Below are 20,637 nucleotides of genomic sequence, written 5' to 3' on the forward strand. Positions count from 1 at the left end.
ATTCAAACTTGGTTTTCCTCAGATGCAGAAATGATGGCTGGGAGATTTTATAATTGCATGAAGTAAATCACGGAGTGGATGCACCAGAGCTATCACAAGGTGAACGCAACCAAAATGGAGGTCATGGAGTTTGGTAAAGGGGCTCTACTTTGGTATCAATCCTAGTGGCCAGTAGAAGCAGGTCTCTGCCCAAACCCATCTACAAACCTAGGAGTTCTGTTTGATGCCCAACTACACTTTGCCAGACAGATTAACTAAATCACATCCTCCTGCTTCTTCCTTTTGAAAACTTTGTGTAAAATCTTGCCGCTTATAACGTTAGAACTCAGGAAAGTGGTCATAGTCGCTACATTCTTCTCTCATATCGATTTCTCTCATATCGATTACTGTAATGTGCTCTTCTTGGCAGTTGATAAACGTCAACTGTCGAAACTTCAATCACTGAAAACACAGCAGCCCGAGTGTTGCTAAACATTCCTAAATACCAAGACATCTCTAACAGCATCAGGGAGTTACATTGGCTACCGATCAAGAAACGCATTGACTTTAAGATTTTGTGATTGGTGCACAAGGCACTGTATGGGGGAGGGTCGGAGCATTTACAGAAGCTCTTTCAGTGGTATTTACCAAATCTGAAGATTAGATCGGCAAACAAAGGACTAGTTCAGGTCCCCAGGATCTATAAGGCCAGATGGGTTAGGCAAAGCCTCTTGCTCCTAGCAACAAAGCTATGGAACGCGCTCCCTTCCGCCATTGGATCCCAGCACTCCAGAATACATTTCTCGAAAATGTTAAAGACCTGGTATTTCCCAGATAGAAAATGATGTGACTTCTTATAGTCCGCTACCCGCTCACTGGCTACCTATAGCACCAAGACACCTCGGCATATGTTGCGCTTTACAAGTACCCTACTTACTTACTTTTAGTGCAGTGGAAATGGTAGGAGATATTTGTGGAGCTATAATCCCATCTGTAGGTGTGACTCTTAATCATCTGACAATTAGAAAGCTTTGTGAAATAGTGGATAAACTGGCTACTAGTTCTGAATATTCCCTTTTGCTTGTAAATATTGAGATGTTTGCAATAAGGTCTATAGTTGTGCAAAACTGACTTGCGTTAGACCTTCTACTCAAAAAGGAGGGCCTAATCTCCAGGACGCTCAAAGTTCAGCAATGTATTACTTATATTGCAGCCAAAAGTCAGGATCTGGAGAAATATATTCAGAATATATCTGGGTTGACAAAAGATTTGAAAGAGTTAGCGGCGACAGGAGCTTGGAAAGCCATTGGGAATGTGTTACCCACTGTGGGTAGATGGTTTGGAAACTTAGGTAGTGGAATGTTGTGTGCCATCTGGAAACCCCTTTTGATAATTGCTGTTTGTGTAAAGTTCCTATTCATGATCTTTAAGGATTACAATTATGCACAAGTTAGATGGTGAATGAAGAGGAAAAGAGGAGATGTAAAGTTAGAGAAGAGTAAGAGTAAATATTATGACGATATAAAATGTCTGGAGGATTCTAGATGAAAGATGCTCAAAATCATGATGTTTTAGGTGTTCTGTCTGATAACATCAGATTGTAATCTGTGATGGCTTGATTTACCATCAGAGAGGGGTCTGGAGAAGTTTCATTTTGGCTCAAACCTTTCATGTTTATTTAGGCCACATATTTGTTTCTGTATGTATGGCCTTATGTACACATGTGATATAACCTTATTAATGTATTTTAGTGCACTTGAACAGTTACAGAAAGTGCATCTATCTCGAGTGTGTAGTCTGACATTTATATGAGTTTGTGTATTAACGTTTTCTTTACAGTAACAACTAGTTACTGTTCTTACTTATTTCTACATTTGTGCAGATAGAATAACATTGTATTCTTTATATGTTCACATATTTCTTTAAGTAATACTCTCAATGTATCTAAGAACCGAAATGTATTAATTAGAATAGTGCTTTGGATCTATAGCTCTATATGTATCTATAATGTTGGATTTAAAATGTGTAGTGAAATGCTTGTCACAATCTTTCATTTTTAATGTGAATGCTAGCTTTGGATGCAATGTCTTTCTCTACTCTGCAGGTGCAGTTGCATTAGATCATGGCTAAAGAAAGGCACATTGTGTGATCGAGATAGTGAGGCTCGAACAGAGTATTTCTTGGCAAAGTAAAGAACATTTAACGAGGAGGGGAGCAAAACTATCCAAGTGGATTAAGGAAACAGGAGTAATCCAAGGATGTTCCAATGTGTATACCAAAGGAAATAAATTCTTGAGTGTAGAGTCCAAGTCTGATTGTTTGAAGATGGAAAATAATTGGATATGTGTCATGAGATTCTCAAAGTTTTTTTGGTGGGTATAATTGGGCATTGCACTTTAGCTTGAGTCAGATTCCCTTTGAGCTCCGTGAGGTACAGACCTCTTTGCGACATCTGTGTTATGTGGCCCTATGCTTAAGCTATACAATATACTTTACCTTTGAATAGAGCTACAGAAATTTAGCTATACTGACACCTTTCTCTGCTTCCCCGATTCAAAGTGTTTCTCTGATTCCCAGTTAGAATAGGGATTAGTAGGTCTTCTTAACAGCCTCATGTATAGGCAAGATGATCAAAGATTTCAATCTACCCATCAGACTATATTTCTCATTCTGTATATAGTGGCTAATTAATTCCTCATTTGCTTTCTGTTATTGAAGATCAATTTTATCTGTTGCTTCATATATCCTTTAGTGATTCTGCATTTTTATAATATCTTTCTGTGACTGATTTCTATCAGCTAGATTTGAATTTATAATATATACATACTTAACCCCATCAATAAACTCTGAGCTTAACTGTGTGACCAAATAGGTTACACTGTAATTGGTAACTTGCAGTTGCTCCTAACATCTGTTTTTCCTCAGGCTCTTAGAACTTTCCATTGCAGTGGGGCCAGGAAAAAGGCGTTCACGTTCTATGCCTTCCATGAGAAAGGCTACAACCAACTTTAATATTCATGAAGGGATAATTATTTGAATGAATGACCCAAACATTCATCAGTTATTGAAATGATAATATCAGGCATATTGGGATATTACTTGCTTAGCTGGCATCATAACCTCTACTTCAATATGGTGAGCTAATTGATAGCCTCAATATTATACTTTGAAAAGTCCCTGCTCCCTCTGCTATTTATGCAGTCCTAAAACGGTGTTGGCTGCCATTATTCGCTTGAGCCATGTGCTCTATTAAGGAAAGGAGGTGTTTATGGCGTGCACCATGGAAAACTGGTAAGGCAATGTACTAGTGCAGGTATACTGTGTAGAGAGACCTGTTTGCTGCAACGGTGCACACTACACAATGCCTGTTATGCCACAAGCTCAATCTGTGAAGTCAGGGTGCCTCGTTGGTACACCATTGCCTCATCAAGACAACAATCCTTTATAATTTTTGTGACTCGTACCACAATTCTGAGCATGTAACAATGGTAGACGTAAAAGCAACAGAAACTATGGTTAATTTACTTTTAGAAATACATTGCATGTTTTTTAAGACCATATTTTTGTTGTTGCAGTTTCTCTTTTTTGTACTGCATTAGTCATTTTGTTAACTTTAGAAGGATTTGAGTAATAAGCACAGCATTATGCAGCAGTACAATATGCATGATGTGATGGAGCAAAAGAGGGGTAAAAGAATGAGTATATCCTATGGTTACATAGCAACATAAATGCAAAAGACTAGAAACATTAAGTGATATGACTGATGAGAGAAACATAAGGCGGCCTAAAGTCAGCTTTCCAAATATAAAAATGAACAATTCGCAAAAAATATAGCATCTGTGAAAATTAGAGGCACTAAGTAGCGTTCACAAATCTACAGAATAGCACGTTTTGAAATGCAATGTGTCATGATCTGTGGTAACAATGTAAGAGGATTGTTAACAGACAACAGACCCGTGAAAACCACTTATGATATTAAAGGCTTCAAATATATTCTCACAAATGATGTAGAAAGGGAAGAGCACAGCAAAGGCTAATTGGAGTTGTTAGACTTGACACCCATGGCATGATATTCCCCCAAACTGTTTGCCTTCATTTCTCCTCTTTTGCTCAATTCGTTTTTGTTGGCCCCAAGACTGTGTGCACTTTACCACAGCTGCTAAAGAGCTTGTGCTCTCTCCTTCAAACATGACACACACCTATTTTGCAATTTCATGTAGTTGAAAGTCCCCAGTAAACAGTACTGCATATACACAGGGCAATTAAGTTAAATGTTACTAGTGGGCATGCAGCACTCATTGTGCCAACAATATTAAATTAAAAAAAAAAAGGACATGGTTACTTAAGATATACATGTCCTGGCAGTGAAAAGCTCCTGAAGTCGTTGTTCACTGTCTGTAAGGCCATTCTCTCCAATTGACACCTAATTTAATAAATTATAACCGTGGGTTGGGAGCAGCTAGAGATATGTTGTCTACACCTAAATAAATTGTAATTTTGAAATCATCTTGAAAGGTAAAATAACACGAAGGGGGCTTAGATATGAACAGGATTAACCATCCTGTCAGTATGACTGGGAGAGGCTATATTCAGTCCCACTTATATCTCACAGGGCTTTGCCTTTTGTACCCAAAAAGAAATCTGACACCATGCCATTTGTCACCACATATAGTTTGGAGCTTTGGCAGGGTAAGGAGAAAAACTTTCAAAAACCAGATGTGGTGGTAGGACAAGGAGTCTCCACGGACATCATTTATGGTTTTACAAAGGGTGCAGCTGTGGCTCCTGGCTTTACCCTTGCAACCTCTTGCACTGCCGTTGCAACCCCTGAAATACAAGGATAGCTTGCCCCTATGGACATCAGTTGTGGCACCATTTTCCTTGGTTTCTGTCCATTTCTTAGTACACTAAATGTGAATTATGTTTTATTATTCACTATTAGTGTAATAAAGAATGAGTTACAATTAGCTAGAATATGACCCACCCTGGCAACTGAGGTGAGTAAAGAATGCTTTTAAAGGAATGTGTGTGTATGTTTAAGCATGCATGTGCAGGTCAAAGTAAAGGTTAAAAGGCATGTAATGTCACTTCTGTCAATCCTGGCATTTTGACGAATTGACATTCAAGGGAGTCTGCTCACAGAAAGACTGACACCAGGTTAAATATTGGACCTCCAAAGCCTCAACCGTGTGGACATTACAGAAGAAGAACTGCCCTGCTGTGGAGGACTGCCTTGCTGTTTGAGAAGGAAGAATGGATCTACTTAACTTCAACCCAACATATTCAGAGCAACTCCAAGTTTCAGTTGGCTGACATCCTTTGTAAGCTACGGGGACATACCACACTTCAGAGGCCTTCCTGCAACCACCCAGCGGACCTGCTGCACTGGACATGTATGCACCTGCAAGTAGACCTTCATGAGCCCTGCTGGAGTCTGTGGAGTGAGCCCTGATCCTCAAGAGGTACTCCAAGGTCCTACACCTTGGCTAGCATCAGTTTGAGCTCCTCCAGATGAAAAATGGTGAAATCCTGAAGTTTTGGCTCTTTGCAACAGCAACGTTGGCCATTCGAGACTCTGCTGCCAGCGATGACAGCAAGTGTGAAGCTCCCTCCCATGAGACCTGCACTTCACATTATCTGAACTACCAGCGATAGCGAGCAATGCAAGATCTGGACTCTGTGCTGCAGCAATGGCAGCCAGCAGTGACTGCTAACACGAAGCTCTAGCAAAACCCGTCCATGACGTTCGACCAGGTCCTCGAGCTGCAGCGATAAGAGCCCTAAATGCCTGGGCTGCTGTTAGCACTACAGCGACATCCATGTGCAACACTCTCCCTGCTCCTTGCGGTCTCCTTCACCATGAACAGAACTCCGAAACAGTAACTGTTTCAGATGTTCAGATGGACTAATCTGGTCTATGTATTCGGCCCACTCTCCATTGCGGTCAGCCTGAGTTTGTGACTTTTCCTGGGCTAATATGACCAGACCCCCGCAAGTGATGCTTTGTGCTTTTAGGGGCAATTTTCAGTTACACTTTGATATTAAATATCTCTGTTCTACTGATAGAATTTTTATTGCCCTGGTATCATTTTGTTTATTAAACTGTATTCTAGTTTTCTAAATTTGCGTGGGAATTTTCTTGGGTAATTTTTTTCACTTTGTTACAGTTTATGTGCTGCAGAAATACTTCACATATTGCCTCTAAATTATGTCTGCCTGCTCTTTGCCAGGCTACCCGAAGGTTAAGCACAGGTTAATTCAGTGACTTTTTATGGTTCACCCTGATAAAGATTGTGGTTGTTGCTTGAGTGGGGTTTCCACATCCACCCTCCCCCAAGGAATGATCCGATTTCTTACCGGAATGCCTTATTGAAGTAATTTGGATAGAGAGAGGAAATGGAAAATAATTCCCTCCTATAATGAAAAACAAAGGAAACACTTTTGTGAGGAGAAATTAGACGAACTGTTAAAGAAGGTTGTAAGGAACATCCACAAATTGGTACAGCAGCCTTGAGGCATAATAAGGCCAGAACCAAGATCTAAATTAATAGCGTTGGAATAACCCTCTTCGCCATTGAAAAGCTACACTATTATTGAAAATAGCCAATGGAAAACCTATGTTGTTTATTGCACAATGATTTTTATGTGCTTTTTTTTTGCAAGCATATCTAAGATAAATTAATATATTGAAAGTATAAAAAGAGAAAATTCTGTTGCCTATAGATGGCAGGCATGCTTGCACTTGAAAAAAAAAACACTAGCATTACTGGGCACTGCAGCAGGTGAGGTGGGTTACTGTAATTTAGTTGTTGAATTCAGGACCAAGAGGCTGGGATTTTAACATATGCTACCTCTTGGTTGCATTGCATTGTGTGATCCCGTGTGCCAGTTTTCCTGACAAAACATTTAGGAGCCTATAGAAACAAGCTAACCACCCACAAAATAAGTGAGCATTTACAAAATGTAGGCCAAAGGCTGCACCATTTGCAAATGATTATGCCTGGATGGCAATCAGTCTAGATTACCTATAAATGTTTTTCCCCCAAGATATAATGGCTTTCTCAAGAAGTGTAAGTACTATGCCATTTATGGTATGGTGCAGAATCCTAGTTCTTCTGCAAAAAACGTAATCTCTGTTTAAAGCCAACTGAAGATCAGTCTCAGTGCTATTTTTTACACACCGTCTATCCGTCTTCTGTGCTGCAATAGAACGACCTAAGTCCTATATAGGGGATACCCGTCCCGGGTGGTGTGGAAACATGTTTGTTATAATTCGTAAATGTTTAAATCTGACTGTTAGCCCTTATATATTCTAACTGTCAAATATTTCGACTTGCTGCCACTGACACTGGTCAATGTATGTCTGATTTCTACTTTGGATCAAATAGAAACACTGTTTTATATATATTTTTAAAATCAATGCAGGCTTGTTACGATGAATAGAACCTGCAGTTTATGAGTAACGCCAAAGGGGTACCAACCTGAATAATTCCTCCACTTATTGGGAAAACCATTGAATTTATCTGTGAACTCAGGTGTGGTTTGGGGATATATATGGGAATGAATGTGCTCAGGAAGCCTTCGGAGGGAGTTCCACATTTTAGGGCTGCTCAACTGCAGATTCCCACGAACCATGCAGTTTTCTGATCTGTTCAGTATAACAGTAGACAATTATTTTCAACAGCAGAGAAAGTGTAATTGAAAGATTGAGATGGCAACAGCGAAGCTAACTTTTGTTTTCTAGATTTATATTTTCACAAATAGAATAGGAGATGAATTAAAGAAATACAGAGAATACTTTTTAAAGATAGTTGATGCTGTTTCTGATCTTTGGTGCCATGTAGTCCATTAATAAACACGAACAAAAAGTTGTGGTACAAGAAAGAAGTCACCAACATGAGAAAAGTGAGCCAACAGCTTTATTTGTAGCAGCCCAGAACATGCCGGACTAGTCACAGAATAACTGATTCCTCAAATACTCGAGAGAGACAGGGGCATATTTACTAGGAAGTGGTGGAGTGCAGTGTTAACCACCTTGCTTAATGCAGCGCTCTGCCAATTACAAAACGCAGGGCTGCACCGTATTTAGGATACAGAGCAGCCCTGCGTTTCCCCCTGCGCTGGACCTAATTTTATCTGCTAGCTTCAGCACGGACACCCTTGCACCATAGTGCTAGGGGAAGATTGTTTATGTGCAGGAAGAGTGACCATACAATCCATGGTATTTTGCTGTTTCTATGTGTGCTGCACAACGCAGCACACATAGAAACAGCAAAAACGCCTGCTTCAGAGACTTTTGGTGCTGGCATATTTACGCTGCCCTTGTATATATGGAGCAGTCTCAAAATAAATGGGTGTTGCTGTGGAACACCCACGCAACACCCAGTGACCACACCTTTCACGCTAGGGTGCCGATCACGATCCGGTAAAAAATGTCCCCGTACGACTCGTATCGGGTCTTTTTACCGTACGAATCGTACAAGTGCCGTACGAACTGGCAATCACGATTCGCATGGGAAAAAGTCCATACGAACCGCACTGGGAATATTTCCCCACACGTCCTCGGGTCGGAAAATGTGTCCGACACGTCCTCGTACGATTCACCGTACAAACGTGAAAGGTGAACTCCGACCGGGGAATCACGATCCATCCCGGGCGTCCGAATGTACAACCGTATGGTGAAAAGACCGTCCGCACCGAACTCCCATAACAACCATGGAGACGTCCAAACAGGTGCCCGGTACGTGCCGTACCCCCCCCAGCCCCCGTAGGTACGCGCCGACCCCCCCCCAGCCCCCGTAGGTACGCGCCGACCCCCCCCCAGCCCCCGTAGGTACGGGCCGACCCCCCCCAGCCCCCGTAGGTACGCGCCGACCCCCCCCAGCCCCCGTAGGTACGCGCCGACCCCCCCCCAGCCCCCGTAGGTACGGGCCGACCCCCCCCCAGCCCCCGTAGGTACGCGCCGACCCCCCCTGTGTGTACACCCGTGTACGGTGCGTACCCCCCGTGTACGTTCGAGTCGTACCCCCCCGTGTACGCTCGAATCGAACCCCCCCGTGTACGCTCGAGTCGAACCCCCACCCGTGTATGTACGGTGCGTACCCCCCGTGTACGCTCGAGTCGAACCCCCCCGTGTACGCTTGAGTCGAACCCCCCCGTGTACGCTCGAGTCGAACCCCCCCGTGTACGCTCGAGTCGTACCCCCACCCGTGTATGTACGGTGCGTACCCCCCCGTGTACGCTCGAGTCGAACCCCCCCGTGTACGCTCGAGTCGAACCCCCCCGTGTACGCTTGAGTCGAACCCCCCCGTGTACGCTCGAGTCGAACCCCCCGTGTACGCACGAGTCGTACCCCCACCCGTGTATGTACGGTGCGTACCCCCCGTGTACGCTCGAGTCGTACCCCCACCCGTGTATGTACGGTGCGTACCCCCAGCGCATAGCGCTGGGGGTATGCACCGTACATACACGGGTGGGGGTACGACTCGAGCGTACACGGGGGGTTCGACTCGAGCGTACACGGGGGGTTCGACTCGAGCGTACACGGGGGGGTTCGACTCGAGCGTACACGGGGGGGTTCGACTCGAGCGTACACGGGGGGTTCGACTCGAGCGTACACGGGGGGTTCTACTCGAGCGTACACGGGGGGTTCGACTCGAGCGTACACGGGGGGGTTCGACTCAAGCGTACACGGGGGGTTCGACTCGAGCGTACACGGGGGGGTTCGACTCGAGCGTACACGGGGGGGTTCGACTCGAGCGTACACGGGGGGGTTCGACTCGAGCGTACACGGGGGGGTTCGACTCGAGCGTACACGGGGGGTTCGACTCGAGCGTACACGGGGGGTTCGACTCGAGCGTACACGGGGGGTTCGACTCGAGCGTACACGGGGGGTTCGACTCGAGCGTACACGGGGGGGTTCGACTCGAGCGTACACGGGGGGGTTCGACTCGAGCGTACACGGGGGGGTTCGACTCGAGCGTACACGGGGGGGTTCGACTCGAGCGTACACGGGGGGTACGCACCGTACACGGGTGTACACACGGGGGGGTCGGCGCGTACCTACGGGGGCTGGGGGGGGGTTGGCGCGTACCTACGGGGGCTGGGGGGGGTCGGCGCGTACCTACGGGGGCTGGGGGGGGTCGGCGCGTACCTACGGGGGCTGGGGGGGGGGGTCGGCGCGTACCTACGGGGGCTGGGGGGGGGTCGGCGCGTACCTATGGGGGCTGGGGGGGGGGGTCGGCGCATACCTACGGGGGCTGGGGGGGGTCGGCGCGTACCGGGCCACCTACTCTGGTCGATTCGCGCCGTACTTCGCTTTTGCGGCACTTTTTGGGTGCCGTGAAAATATTGCCGTCCGGACTGCTGTCGGTTCGAATCGTAATTCCTGGTTCGTGAAACGCTGCCTGAAAGCGTCCCGACGTCACGTCGCAGCATTCCCGGATCACATTCGTATGTATATTTTCGTCGGTCGGTGTTTTTTACGATTCGTACGGAAATGGTGTTTCCGTGCGAATCGTAATTCCATGTTTGTAAAGTTTTACAACCGGGTACGAGTCGGACGGGGAATTCGCTCCGACCGACGGTTCGTACGCGGTTTTTAACGGATCGTAATCGGCACCTAAGTGTAGTGTGAAAGGAGGCCTTATTTACAAGACAGCAATAAGCCATGTTAAGTGACTTAACGCTGCCTTGTAAATAAGGCGAAACCACTATTGCCACCACAACATCCCAAAAAGAGACATTGCGGTGACGATAGGGACTTGTAAATATGCCCCACAGTTCTTCTGGAACTAGAGACATGAATATTATGGCTGAATGCAGATTTGATAACCATATTTGACAATAAACAACAATACAAGAAACATTGCTGAGTGTTGTTGAGACTGACAGATAATTATAAATGAAAAGATATCACTAGACATGTTAACAAGAAACCTTTTATTATTTTAGATGAGGCTTTGTTTATATGCCAGGTTATATCTATGATGTTCATATGGCCTTGTTAAAATGAATGGGATTCTGAAATCCCAGTAAAAATCCTCTCTCTAATTTTTCTATTATACATGGGAATCTGTAATATTATTTCATTATAATTGGCGACTTGTGATGTACCAGGACACCGATTATGAAGAAAAGACGTTGAAACTTGACCATTATAAGTTTTTTAAGTTAGTTGTGGCAACCCAATACGTGTTGCCAAGGCCAGCAGCCATGGTGGAAGGCATGTCATGTCATGGAGCATAACTGAAGCATCTGTTTAAATCAACGAAATTAGATAGTTGCTTTTCTTTCTTCTTTGTTAGCATACAAGGACAAGCATCATTAGATAGCAAGGGAAAAGCTAGAATGGGTTTGCTTGTTTCTACACATTCTGAGCTATTGCTGCTTTTCTTTAAAAAAAGGACTGAAATTGAACTTTTTCCATAATCTCTTTGCTTCAAATAGCTAACAGGTTTTTGATGTGTTTAATTTTGCACTAGAGGTTTTATTGATAGATTTCTTGTTTGCAAACATTCTTGCTCTTTCAAATTAAAGAGCTATGCACCTAGGTTTTAAAGTGTTTGTAGGAAAGATGTTGGTGTGACCATGGATTGTATTGGATAAAGTACCCCCTGGCATAGATGATAAGAGTATTGCAAGTCACCTTGGAGATCCATAACTGTAGAAAGGAACTCTGCCTTTGGCCTCGATCATCTGTACGGTTATGGAAAACCCTTAGTGACTTGCAATATCCTTATAGAGTATGGCAAGGGTATTAATTTCCCCATATTTCACCAAGTCCACAGCAAAGTACATCAGGGTGCACTCCTCTCTTCATGAAATGTCAAATAAATATCTGACTATTGAGAGGAAGTGTTTCTGATCCCAAGAACACTAAGAATGTATGACAATATGTGGTTGACTTTAGAGTTTCAACTCCTGTTCCTTGTCTGTGTGTTGGACATTCCCACCCAGCTGTGAAGACAGTGATCAAACAGGGTAGGCAAAATGAGGCAGTCCTGGAGAGAAATGGAAAGGAATTTCCTTTACCACAGATGCACACTCCTCCAGTGGTAGCTAGATGAGACCATTTCCATTTCTCATCTTACTTCATCATGCTTTGCTGACTCTTTGATATAACTCCTCACCAGCTGGGACAGTGGGCACATCCCCCATTGTTCCGTAAGCAGAGTTATCTTTATTCCTTCTCTTAAGAGATTGCGTTATGGTGAGTCTGACCTGCTCTGACTATGGTGGAGGAACAAGTGTGGCCCAGGACCATGACTAGGGCTTGAAAAAACACAAAACTGGGCCTGCTTTGCGCGCCAGGTTGCATCTATGCTCGATTGTGCAAAATGCATCCTTGCTGCTACAAAGTTGACCTCATTTGTGGCAAGATGATATTTACAGCTAATGAAAGCAATCTAGATCCTTGCCTTAGCTGAGTTTTGTGCTATTGTCCTCTGTAGGTAGTGGGCCAGGGCAGTTTGGTTGACATTTACTATATTAGTGGCGGGGTTAGAACTGTACATTGGCGGGAGCGCGCGGCGCGATGATCCAAGATGGCCGCCGGGTGAGGAGCTCCGCTTGAACAAAGCCGACTCGAGCGTGAAGGCACCTCTTTACTGCAACGGAGCTTCGCTTCGACCATGGATTTGGTTATGGGACACTGCAGAGACTGTTTTGGCAAGTTTTTTTGACCGAAATGCGGTCTTTTTGTCACTTTAATTGTGCATTTTCTGCTCCCCTCAGATGGCGGCCGCCATTTTGTTTTTTCTGCAGCGTTGTTTTTCTATTTTTTTGCTGCCACTGACTCTTTTTGCCAATTCCCTGTTGTTTTTTGGTGGCACTACGGCGGTGGCTGCGTTAGTTCACATTATGCCATCTTTTTGCGCAATTATTTGTTAGTGGTTGGTCTCTTTAGCTGCTTTTGTGGATTCCTCGGATTGTATCTCCTAGCAATTTTTTTAGAGGGAGCCAGTTGTGTTTCCAGCGTCCCAGTACCCTTCGCTGTGTTGTATCTTGGCACTTTCATCGTTTGCTACGCCTCCTCTTGTTGCTGACTAAGCAATATCACTGCTGTCCTGCCTGCATTCCGCCATTGGTTATTTCAGTCATAATTGTTTGCGGTACCATCAGTATGGAGGGCGTACATTCAACTAAACCTCACGGTGGTTCCACTGGGGGAAGGAAGGATTCAAGCAACCCTTCTGTCAAGCGTACCAAAAAAGACCCGCCTTCCCCAAATAAGTCTCCGCTGCCTCTCACTCTTGAGGATATTATGGAAGAGTTGCGCCTTATTCGTCCTTTTATTACAGACACTGTTGCCACGCTTCAGAGGTTAGATGATAAATGGTCTAGTTTGGATACGAGATTGTCTGAGGTGGAACAGAGGATCAGTGATGCACAGGATGTTGTTACTAAAGTTGACACTCTCACCAAAGAGGTCGGCCAGCTCAAGAAGGTAGCGGAGGATTTGGAAAACCGCAATAGGCGCAACAACCTGCGCATTTATGGTATTCCGGAAGGATCGGAGGGGTCGGATATGATCCAATTCCTAAAATCTCAAGTTCTTCAAATTGTTGGCCTCCCGAAATCCTCAGACTTTAACATACAACGTGCTCATCGTCTGGGGCCAAGGAATGCATCTTCTGCATCGAAACCTCATGGAATCATAGCATATTTCCTCCTCTACTCTGATCTTATGACGATTCTCCAGGCCGCCAAGCAACATAAGCAAATGATCTGGTCTGGGCACAAGGTCTTTTTCACTCAGGACGTTTCCAAGCCTACGGCTTCCCGTCGAAAGGAATTTTTGGACCTCAGACCTGCTTTGAGATCTATGAATGCACGCTATGGTTTAATACACCCTTGTTTTTTCAAAGTGACCTATAAGGAAAGGACTTTTAGTTTTGAGGATCCTGCTGACTTGCGGAAGTTCATTCATACTCACAAGGGAGAACTTATGGAACTGAGCAAACCCTAGTTGTTTTTTAAGTATATGACTATTTTGTTCTACTAAAATATTCTGTTATAAGTTGGATAGTTCCTGTACTTCTTTTGCTCATTCCTTGTTTTTCCTTTTGTTTTGCAGGATTCCCCTATGTGGTGTTCTTGTCAAGGTCACCCTTTGTCCCATCCTGCTGTTTACAGTGTTTACCCCTTCTGTTGCTGTTTCTTTCCCTAGATGTTTGGTAAGTTCATTCACTTGTCCTATTTGATTTATATATTGTTCTAGTTTTCCAATTTATAGTCTTTCGTCTTTCAGTTTTTTCTATCTCTGTGGTAGTCTGTTCTCCTATATGCTCCTTTTAGTGCGGCTGTTTTGTTCTTCGTCGCCCCCCTCTCACAGTAATGTTTTTTGTTCAATTGCTTTCTGTGGCTAAAGTCTATTGGCTTTTCGTCACCCTCCTTTGGATGCCTTTTGGGGATTTCTGTACCCCTGTACCTTTCTCTCTATTTTTCCCCTTTTCCTCTTCGCTTCTTCCCCCTTTTTGCTGTTTGTCCTCTCTTTCCTCATCCCTTTTTATCCCTGTCATCTCTACTCTTTTGGCAACTTCTTCATTATCTGGTACACACCACACTTCCTTTTTTTCTTTCTCTGACCATGGTACTTCTTTGTTTTTCTTCTCTTTTATATCTTTACCACCGTATTTGCGGTTGTTGCCTGCTTTAATTTTTCTGTTTCTTACTATTTATTCAGGCACATATTCATTTAATTTCTATTTTCAGTTTACTTCTCATTCTCTACCCTGTCTTAAATTCCATACTCCTTTCTGCTTATCTTTACTTTATTTACAGAAATGAATGGTCTTCGTGTTATTTCTTGGAATGTTAAAGGAGTTCGCAACCCTGTAAAAAAACAACGTGTCTTATCTCATTTAGCAAGGTTGAAATGTCATGTTGCACTGTTACAAGAAACCCACCTTAACTCTCAAGATTTGTCTTCGCTGCGTAGACAATGGGTTGGAGAGGCATTCTGTTCTCCAGCAGTAAATAGTAAAAATGGTGTTCTTATTTTGTTTCATAAGTCATTATCTGTTCAGTTGCACAATGAATTCCATGATACTTGTGGTAGATGGCTATTTTTAGATGTTACTGTTAATAATACACAATTTTCCTTCTGTAATGTTTATGGCCCTAACGGTGTAGATTTATCCTTTTGGAGGGATTTCTCTAAGCTTCTTTCCTCTCATGCAAGTGATAATTTGATTGTGGGTGGTGACTGTAACCAACTAATGGACCCATTTTTAGATCGTAAATCACACACCAGATATGTCCCCAATAAAATGCAAAAGTCCTTTTTTAATGCTATCTCCTCTAGAGGTCTTATTGACTCATGGAGACTTTCTCATCCCGATACTTTAGAATTTTCCTTTTTTTCTCCAGTGCATTCTTCACATTCCCGTATAGATTATATTTTTCTCACACAGCATTCATTCCAATTTATGACTAATTCAGAAATAGGCTCAATTCTTATATCTGACCATGCTCCGGTTATTACTGACCTGGACTTTCCCTCACCTACTCCCATCTCTAGGCGGTGGCGCTTTAATAATTCGCTCCTCCTAGATTCACAGTTTGTTGAGCAATTTATATTTTTTGCACAGGATTTTTTTATAAATAATCTTCATTCTACTTCTCACTTTCACTCTATTTGGGATTCCTTCAAGGCTGCTACTAGAGGTTTTATTATTGCTTTTGTCTCACGGAAAAAGAAAACAGCTCTTTCAAAGTCGGCCCAAACAAATCAAAGACCTAGAGCATCTCTACTTTACCACTAATTGCTCAGAATCGCTCTCTTCCCTCATCAAAGCAAAAATGCAATTTAACAAGCACTCTTGGGACTCTGCGAGTAATACTCTTCTCAATTTTCATTCCAAAATGTATGGGGGACGCAATAAGGCTGGTAAGTCTCTCGCTACTTATCTAAAAATTAAAAAACAGAAATCTAAAATAATAACTATCACTGACTCGCATGGGAATCCTCAGCATACTGATGATAAAATTCTCGATTGTTTTGTTCAATATTATTCCACACTTTATACGCCCAAATCTGTTCCCTCGCCTTCTCAAATTGACTCCTTCTTTCAGTCTCTCCCTAGGTCCTCGGATAGTTCTGTGGATCTCTCATCATTGGACGTTCCTCTTTCAGAGAAAGAGCTACTTAATGCTATTACTCTTCTTCCCAAAGATAAAACTCCGGGCCCAGATGGTTTCACGGTTCGTTTTTATCTCCACTTTAAAGATATCCTGTTACCACATTTATTTTCTTTGATTAACTCCTTTGTTGCTCAAGGGAGGTCCCAAGGTTCTTTCACTCAGGCTATGTTATGCTTAATCCCTAAAAAAGAGAAAGATCCCTCCCTTTGCAAGAATTATCGACCCATTTCTTTAATTAATACGGACTGTAAAATTTACGCTAAAGTTTTGGCCTCTCGTATTAACAAAGTTATTCCTGATCTTACCAACATTTATCAATCCGGGTTTGTTAAAGGTAGATCCATTACTGATAACTCGAGAACCTTCCTTAACATTATTCACCTGGCCTCAAAGATGGACTCACCAATCGCTGCCATTACCTTAGATGCTGAGAAAGCGTTTGACAGAGTTTGTTGGGATTTTATGCTTGGTGCTTTGCGGTGGCATGGCTTTAGTCCTCCCTTCATTCATTATGTTAAATTGTTATACTCTGCTCCCTCCACTTCTATTTGGGTTACCGGGTCTGAATCCTCTTATTTTTCTTTACATAGAGGCACAAGACAAGGTTGTCCTCTCTCTCCTCTTCTTTTTATTCTTGCGTTAGAACCCTTTTTGGAAAAAATTCGACGTTCATCATCGTATACTGGCTTCATATTTCAAAACATTGATATTAAGTTTACGGCCTATGCAGATGATATTTTGCTTTATATTTCTAACCCGTCCACTTCTTTGCCCACACTCTTTTCCTTGTTACAAGAATATTCTCTGGTTTCTGGGTATAAACTTAATATAGATAAATCTGAGGTTCTACCACTTAACAAATTTTGCCTTCCTCATATGTTTCAGGGTTCGGGTTTTGAATGGAACTCACGTAATATTAAATGTTTAGGTATTCTGTATGCTAGCACTATTAGGGATACGATTAAGCTTAATCAGAAGGATATAGTTAAAAAGCTCTCTTCCCTTATAGAATGTTGGTCCCCCCTTTTCTTATCCTGGTGGGGGAGGCTCGCCACTATTAAAATGATGCTTCTTCCTATAGTCAATTTTTACCTTTCAATGCTTCCAATCTCCCTTCCACTCTATTTTTTTAAAACTATAAATCGTATTTTTACCTCCTTTTTATGGAATAAACGTAAGGCGAGGATTTCTCTCTCCCGTCTTCAGCAACCTAAAGATCTGGGTGGAGTTAATTTCCCCAACATTGTTCGATTTCACTCAGCTTTTACTCTGAAACAGATTTGGCCTTTTCTATCTGATTTGTCTGACCCCCCTCTAACAGCCTGGAGTGCTATAGAACTTGCGCCGCTCTCGCCTTTCTCATTTGTTACGGCTGCCCGGTTATCTCATCCTCCGCAACGTTTTCTTACTCCTATCTTTAGACACTCTAAGGCACTTGCCCTTTCTGTCTTTCGCTCTTCCCTCTCGCAGTTGGAGTTTCATTCCTCAATCCCAATTTGGTATAACAAATCCGTTAAGATTAATCACAGAGCACTTTTTTGGAAAGAATGGATAGATAAAGGCATCATTACTTTCGATTCCTTACTTAGCAATAATTCCCTGCGCGACTTCTCCGACATTCGCGACTCTTTTCACCTCTCTAATGCCCACTCCTCCCAATATCCCTTGCTCAAAAACTCATTAGATCTCTTTATTTCTCAGGGCTCCTCACTCTCTACTATTGACTCAACCATTTTCCCTCTGCCGGACTTCTCTTTTCCCCTTAAAGCTGCTGCTATTTATAAGCTACTTTCCTGTTCCCCTGTAGTAAGAACCAAGTCCAAACTTGAACTCTCCTGGGAAATGGATCTAGCCCAAGAGTTTCCCCTTCAAGTTTGGAATTCCTTGTGGTTAAAGTTGCACACTGCTTCACGTTCTGCTAGCACCACACAGACTCTGTATTTTTTTTACAATAATCTTTTTTTTACTCCTTCTGATTTATATAGTTTCAAATTAATTGACTCTAAAAAATGTTGGTCTTGCCCCTCTGAGAATAGTGACTTTTTGCATATGTTTTTTCACTGCCCGTTGGTTAAATCCCTTTGGTCCCGTATTTCGTCTAAACTGAACGATATCTTAGCTACTGACCATACTTTTGAGATTGTCCATATTTTTTTGGGTGGTATGGCTCCTATATGGAATGTTTCTGCCAATGTACGTAAATTTATAGACTTTTATATCGCCATTTCTCTACAGATAATTACGACCAATTGGAAAGATACTTCCAAGATCTCATATAATGCATGGTGGAATCTACTATGCCATCACCACCGACTGGATCGTGCTTTTGCCACCACTGTACCTCTTTTGATCAAAAAAGATCTGTTATGGTTGCCATTAACTAATTTTCTCTCTCAAACTGTCCCTTAAATAGCTGTTTTTATTTCTTTTTCTTTTTGTTCATGTTATACATACAGCTTCATGTAGTGTATTTATTCATTTACTAGCTTACGGTATTTATATGATGCTTATCCAGTATAATGGTTGCATTCCCCCTCCCTTCCCCTTCTTCTCTCCTCCTCTCTTCTCTACCCTACCTGCCCATTAATCAAAACCTTAAAATGCTTTTTACCTAAGTATATTCTCTACCTTTCTATTGGCACTTCTTTCAGACTGTATGATTTCGTTTTTTTTCTATTGTTCTATTACATTGCCTTTTTTTTGTTTTTCTGTAGTGATGTTTTACTTGGAGTATGATATTTAATAAAGCTTTCTAAACTCAAAAAAAAAAAAGAACTGTATATTGGTGATGCCCACTGTATTGTGCCTTTGCTGTGGACCTTCTATCGATAAAGGGCATGCCAGTGTTTGCAGATTTCAGCTAACTGCTGAAATCCATTAATGTTGGACACAGTCTTTGGACTCAGGAGAGGACCATCACCAGGTAATTGTCAATTATAATAATTGTGTCATTTTTTTAGGAACGGGTTGTGGGTTTATAGGGGAATAGGCTGGGAAGTAATTAATTTTTATAACAAATTAATTATAGATTTTTATGTATTAGTATTTATTTCATTTAGATTTTATAGTGTTAATTGTGGGAATTCATTATTATTAATTATTAATTAATTGGCTGATAATTATTATTAATAATTATTAGGCAATTATGTTAATTGTGTCAATTTTATAGGAGCGGGTGGTGAGGTTTATAGGAGTGAGAAGTAATTTATTCATAATTAATATTTTTTTGTCAATTAATTCAAATTAATAGTTAAAATTCAAATATGGAAATTGTGTCATTAATTTTGATGTAAGTTGTGAGGTTTATAGTGGTTAAGGGTGGGAAGTAAATTCTTGTACATTAATTAATAAGTTGTTGGTAATTGATATTAATTTATTAATGTAAAATTAGTTATGGAAATTGTGTAATGATTTTTAGGTGTGGGTTGTGGTGTTTATTGGGGTAGAGGGTGGAAAGTAATATATGTTAAATTAATTAATAATTAGTTGATTATTAATATTAATTTATCAATTGATAAATATTCATGGTAAGTGTTTGTTATTTTGTGTGTTTGGTTTTATAGGGGTAACGTTTAGGGAGTAAATTAAGTTGTATTTGTTCTAATTAAAAAAAATATATATTTGTTTAATTGTTAATTAATTATGTTAATTATGGAGGTACATTTAAAAAAATGTGGTTTGTGAATTGTGTGGTGCTTTAGTGTAGGAAATAGATTTTTTGCTTTTAAATTATTTTTGATTTTTGTAAAATAATGTTTCTAGGTATTTGTTAGATCATTAACATTCTAATCTGTTTCTAGCTTTTGTAATATTCAAAACTTTTATATATGTTTTATTTTTTGATTTTTAAAATCTTCTGTTGATGTTGTTAGTTTGTTTGTTTTCTAATTTTGAAATTACTCCAGTGGAAATATTCATTTTTACCCCTCGGCTATCCAACACTTTACCTACTGTTGCACAAACTGGAGTGGGAATAGTAATTTTTAGCCATTCGCTATCCAACACTTTCCCTACTGTTGCACCCACTGGAGTGGGAATAGTAATTTTTACCTCTCCACTATCTAACACTTTCCTTAGTGTTGCACCCACTGGAGTGGGAATAGTACATTTTACCCATCCGCTATCCAACACACTCCCTACTGTTGCACCCACTGGGGTGGTAATAGTAATTTGTACCCCTCTGTTATCCAACATTTTCCCTACTGTTGCACCCACTAGAGTGGGAATAGTAATTTTTACCTCTCTGCTATCCAACACTTTCCCTACTGTTTCACTCAATGGAGTAGAAATAGTAAATTTTACCCATCCGCTATCCAACACTTTCCCTACTGTTGCATGCACCGGAGTGGGAATAGTAATTTTTACCTCTCTTCTATCCAACACGTTCCCTACTCTTGTAATGTCATGTAAAAGCGTACTTGTATAGCGCAACTATCACTCCAAGGAGCATCTTGGCGCTAATACGGAGAGACCAGAGATGGAAACAGAGCTGGTTTTCTGCTCCTAACAGAA

General features: G+C 41.9%; 1 protein-coding gene across 2 annotated transcripts in view; it reads right to left on the reverse strand.

The window, feature by feature from the left end:
• The window catches only part of KHDRBS2 (KH RNA binding domain containing, signal transduction associated 2), a 1,521,990-nt gene that overhangs the window by 1,118,803 nt on the left and 382,550 nt on the right, over positions 1 to 20,637 (reverse strand). The gene's annotated exons all lie outside the window — the stretch shown is intronic.

This window comes from Triturus cristatus, chromosome 6 (assembly GCF_964204655.1).
Source record: "Triturus cristatus chromosome 6, aTriCri1.1, whole genome shotgun sequence".
Taxonomy (NCBI): Eukaryota; Metazoa; Chordata; class Amphibia; order Caudata; family Salamandridae; genus Triturus; species Triturus cristatus.